The following is a 6,000-nucleotide window of genomic DNA, read 5'->3' on the forward strand; positions in this document are numbered from 1 at the left end:
CAAATGAGAAGACACAATAGAGGTAGAGGTCAAGTTGTTAAAAATGCAAATGGCCTCACGAGACCTATCAAGTGTCTCACTCTCTGTATGTGGTGGTTCACTCACTCCCTCAAAGTAGGTGCACTCAATCTCACATATGGTGGAGTCACTCACCTCACTCAAGTGGTGGGGGTTGTGGCTCTCCTCACATGGGAATTGGGGCAACTCATCATATATGGGGCTAGTGCTGAAGTCACTCTCGCTCTCAATATGGTGGCACAAGTCACTCAAGTCATCATACGTCGTCGTGGTCGAAGGGAAAATCCCATGCTCAACCATCTCGTCACCGTCGCCGTTGATGAAGGCCGAAGATGGTACATCATCACTCTTCTCCATGACTGAAGGGAAAACCCCATGCTCGATCATCTCATCATCGTCGCCTTGGATGAAGGCCAAAGATGGCACATCATCGCTCTCACTTCCAAAGATGGAAGCATCATCCTTGCTCGCCACCTTGTCGCTCACCTCCAAAGCCTGGTCCTTGAGGGTCTCTGTAGTATTACTCGTCGCCGCACCATCTTGAAAAAGAGTCATGGTAGACTCGGCACCATCAATGCCACAAAGAGGGATGGCAGTGAAGTCGAACTTGGGAGCATCGTCTTGGAGCTCGTCGGGCTTGGACATCATGGTGCTACTAGCCTCATGCTTGACGTAGAGCTTGGTCGCTGCGAAGTGTGCTTGGGGTGGACAAGCCTTGGCCTTCGTCAGTTCTTGTTCCGCCTTGAGAGGACCAATGTAGTAGTCGTCGAGGGACTTGTAGTTCTCGAGGAAGATAGTCTTGGAGAGGTCATTGTTCAATCCCATCATGAAGTGGAACATCATCGAAATGGGGTCGTCCACGCCAGCTCGTCGCAAGGCAATCTTCATCTCCTTGAAGTACTTGTCGATGGACTTGGATGCTTGGATGGTGTTCTCCAATTAGCGTCGAAGTTGTTCCGTGTAAGTTGGAGGAACGAACTCTCCCTGCAAAGCTCTCTTCGTCTTGGGCCAACTCATGTCATAGCTCTCCAAAGGTGTGTGAAGCCACCATGTTGATGCATAGTCGTGGAAGTTTCTTGTGGCGCACTTCACTTGATCTTCGGGACGAACTTGATGTAGCCTGAGGTAGTCGTCCATCAAGCGCTCCCACTCGAGATACTCCTTGAGTTCTTGAGTCCCATAGAAAGGAATCTCGTGGTCGGTGTCATGGTCGTAGTAGCTCGTGGAAGTCGCGGACTTGATCTTGGGGAGCTTCTCTTGAGAGTATTCTTGAGGTGCTTGTTGGCGAAGATGTCGTATGTAGGTAGGCGAAGATGCCTTGAAGTCGCTAGGCGAAGATGACAAGGGAGATGGTGAAGTCTTTGAGCGGTTTTTAGTATTGAGCTCTTGACCTTCACGTTCTTGTTGGTGATGGTGTCGATGCCGATGTGATCTTGCCGGAGATGGTAGCTCGGAAGCTTGTGCTCTTGAGCATCTTCTCGAAGATGAGGAAGATCGCTTGTAGGACTTGATGAGGGCTTTGATCTCCTCCATTTGAGCTTGCATCTTGGCATCGGAGTTGTTTTTCGTGGCATCGAGCTCGTCATTGTTGTAGAACGAAGGAGAAATGCCTTGCCTATACATCACAAATCTCGAGCAAAGGTGAGTAGGAAATGAGATAAACAATACCAAGTTACCTTTTCCCAAAGTTGAGGATGTATCCCATTTCAATCAATGTGAAATGAAAGAATAGTGGAATTGGTACCGTACTTGTTCACTCACACCTATCAAGTAAAGCTTATGGAGGATCTCGGTGAGGATAGTGGCACAAAAATTTGATGCAAAATGTCAGCAAGAGTCAATAATGTTGAAAGAGATTCACAAATTCACAAGTGAAACAAGTAGACCAATAGCAATGAATGACACACGGAAACACACACACACATAGATAAATGGGGTCGTGCAACCAAGGAATGAGAACAAAATGTAGAATCCATGGAAAACGCTCGTGTTGCACAACTCAAGAGAGACGCTAGCACGATTGCTCAATAGGCGGATACGACACTTGTGCACAACCTATAAGATGCAAAATATATGGACTTTTATCCCAAGTATGCTATGTATGTATGGTTCCCGGTGTTTCTCTCAAGATGATCCAAGATGATCAGATATGACAATCTTATATGCAATGTGGTATGATGCTATGGCACTTGCTTACAAGCTCTTTGCTCTTTTTCTTTTGCTTAAAAGCTTTATCTCTTTTTTTTGTATGGTCACTTTTGCACAATGCACAAACCAAGATAGCAATTGTGTATATGCAGGAACAAACTTGTGACACAAGCTATGATACCAATATATGCACCACACTGATATGGTATGTATGCAATGGAAGGTACGGATCACTAATGTGCACAAGTAATGTTGCCGGCAATACTCAAATGGCTAGTCTCTATAGGCACGTAACGCAAAATGGGCTAGGGGTTATCAATGCAATGGCAAGGGGAATATACAATGGCGTCGTCGAGGTTACCGTCCTTGGAGATGATGAGAGGTGGTGTTGCCGATGTCGACCCGTTCCTAGTTAGCCGAAACACCCTAGGAAACGGAAAAATCGCAAACTCAAAATCTCCAAAGGCAAATGTCAAATGGTGGTAGCGGAAAAGCGGTGGTGGTTTGCACTTGGAAATGCGGAAGTGGAATGATGGGCTATACATGTGTCGGAGTTGAAGTTGCCGTCCCTAAGTAGCCGAAACACCTTAGGAGACACAAGCCACAACTCAAACAAGCTCAAACAACAATTGGGTTAAGTTGGGTTGGTGGAAGCATATGGTGGGCAAGGTTATGTGGAAGTGGTGGTGGTGGTTGATGAAGAAGCAACCGTCCCTAAGTAGCCGAAACTCCTTAGGAGACTCTAATCACAACTCAAACAACCACATATGCAATGGGGAACAAAATGGGTTATGTTGTGGAAGTCGATGGTGGTAATGCGGATGATATGGTGGTGGCTGTAGGTAAAGATGCCAAACTTTTCAAAATTTGACGGAGTCAAATGATGTTGGTGATATTTTTGTGGCATGGGGGATGTCAATAGCTTCAAAACGAGCTAAAGAACGTCAAAAACGGACGCCGAATGAATTAGTTATGGCCGAAACAGGATTTTAGGCGAGTCAGTGTCAAGGTTAACCGGACATCCGAGAGGAGGTCTAGCTCATACGGGCTATGTCCGGATCATCCGGGAGTACATCCGGATGATCCGGTTTCGTCAGCTCTGGTACGGGTATTCGGGTGCGTGGGTTATCCGGACGTCTGGGAGAGGGCCCAGCTGATGCGGGAGGTGTCCGGATGATCCGGGAGAAGGTTCGGATGATCCGGCCAGGTCAAACTACTCAGGATTTCCTCTCGGGGACAAATTTTTGGGCGGAAAATGGTGATTTCGGTGTCAAAATTGACGAGATTTCGTGGATGGAAGGTGAGGAAACTAGGGGAGATGCTAGATCCACTCGAAACCAAGCAAATCCATGGATCAAAATCAACAAAACATCATCAAAACCAACAAATCACAAAAAAAAATTGGGGGCTATTTTTGGTGGGGATTTTTGGATTTAGGACGAAATCAACATAATCAAGCTAGAAAACACGGGGTAGGGGCTCCAAAAACGTAATCAACGTGGCTCATGATATCAAGATGATGTAGGGTAGAACCCTAGAGGCCCGATCTTTCACGATTGGAGCGGATCCCTACGAGGAACACGAAGAACACGGGGAAGAACGAGAGAAATCACAAGGCGAAACACTCAAGAACAAGTCCAATCACACATCCACTAGACAATTAAACACACAAGATCCACAAGGTACATGAACAACAAAGAGAAAGATACAAGGTAAAGTTCATCTCCAAGAGGAGGTCTTGATGGTATCCTAGACGGATCTTCCCGCGAGGGGGTCTTGATGATATCCCGCGGGATCTTCTCACATGGAGGTCTTGAACTCCATGGGGGTGGTAGTCTCTCTCTCTCTCAAGAGGATGAGGTAGGAGCAAATCTCACCTAAGAATGAGCTATCATATTTGCTTCCCCTAGAAAGGAGGTGGAGGAGGTCTATTTATAGTCTAGTGGGCGAAGGGGTAAGTGAGGGGGCGAATGGGTACATGGGCCTCGACCCGAAACGTTGCTCGCAGGCAAGGCCCGGATGATCCGGACGGGGGTCCGGATGATCCGGCCGTCGTCCGGATGATCCGGGAGGGGGCCCGGATGATCCGGCTTCAGGAGAAACCTTCGGGTATCCTCAGCGCAGTTATCCGGATGATCCGGAGGGGGACCCGAATGATCCGGCTGGGTCCGGATGATCCGGACGGCGGTCCGGACGTTCGGGCTAGCTTCAGCCGCTGCTCTGTCTTCTTCTCCTTTCTTCCGTCTTCTCTCCCATGCTTCCCTTGCGGATGGTGTAGAAGTACACTTGCACTCGCACTCCTCCTCAACATCCGTGATGTTCCGACAATACCTATGCATGCAAATAGAAGGAGTGTCAAGTAGTATACCATCCTCGAGAGTGTCAAGTGAGCACGTGTAAAGGAGATGATTCACCTTTGTGTATGTGAAGTAGATGTCGCACGTGTCACTTGCCAAATGGGCTGTTGACATGGTGATGTCCGTAGGATGCTCCGCATCAGTTCTTACCCAGCAGCAGGTCATGATCGTCAAACATTGTAGTCAATACTCTAAAAGCTTGGATAGAGCGATGGCCAGGGAGAATACTCTGAAAGCTTGGATAGAGCGATGGCCAGGGAGAATACTCTCAAAGCTTCGATAGAGCAATGGCCAGGGAGAGTCAAACGCACGACGTTGATATATGTCGAGCTGGGAAGGCTTATGATATGCTAGGAAAAACGGTCCTAGGCTAGACCGTACTAGACACGCAAGCCTAGAACACTAACAAAATCACGGCAATGCACGTAAACAAGGGAGGAGCACTCTCTGAATTTTTTTTGCCAAAAATCACTATAATGGCGAGTGTCTCAAAATTCTTCCCAAGTCAAGATAACAGGATAGACACGAAATTTTTGCGAGCAATTTGTTTTTTGACTGCCCAGACCAAAAACTGGAAACGGCTCAAAAAAACTTTCTGTAGTGGCACCTGTCACAAAATGCTCAGAAACACCTAGAAATAGGATAGCCAGAATTTTTTTTTTGACAAGTGCGTTTTCGGAAAACTTTGGGCCTAAACAGAGGGTGGTTTCCAAACTATGGAACAACAAAAGATTGATGGAATCCGAAACTACTCAGACAAGGAAACACAAATTTGGAAACAAATGGATCTCGATGGTAAACCTAATATGATATGGAATCGGATCAGTGGTGGTATATGGCCGCGGTGATGACGATGGTGGTATATGGCAGCGGTGACGATGATGGTGGTATATGGCAGCGGTGATGATGATGGTGGTATATGGCAGCGGTGATGAAGATGTTGCGGCAGCGGCGTGACAACTTGTGAACAGAACTCGAAATTCTAAAGGACTAGACACTAAGACCAACAACTAGATACGATGATGCAACCGCAAATTCAACAATGCAAAACCCTAAAAAGATTATGCAACGGCTCAGATTAGTTCAGATATGATGAACTAACTCTATTTTTTTGGCTTTTTCATGGACTGTAGGTATGAAGAACAGACTCAATCTAAAATACGAAAACTGTAAAATCTCATCGAGGAAACTAGAAATATGATACCACTTGATAGAGGCGAAGGTGTCCTGATGTTTCGATGAGATGGTGGCTATCGTTTTCTCACCTTGACTATCCTACTACGAACGTGCGAGACGTCGCTGTCGGCGTTTTGGGAACGGGGGTCCCCAAACTTGCCTGCCTGCGGACTGTGGCGTGGCTCAAGTGGGGGCCCAACGCAGCCCAGCTTCATCAGCTCAAGCTCAAGACCCTCACGAGGGGACAAGCCCCGCGGGGCGGACGACAGGAAGCTTCATCAGGAGCAGCCTACCCAGGCAG

This window comes from Triticum dicoccoides, chromosome 4B (genome assembly GCF_002162155.2).
Source record: "Triticum dicoccoides isolate Atlit2015 ecotype Zavitan chromosome 4B, WEW_v2.0, whole genome shotgun sequence".
NCBI lineage: Eukaryota > Viridiplantae > Streptophyta > Magnoliopsida > Poales > Poaceae > Triticum > Triticum dicoccoides.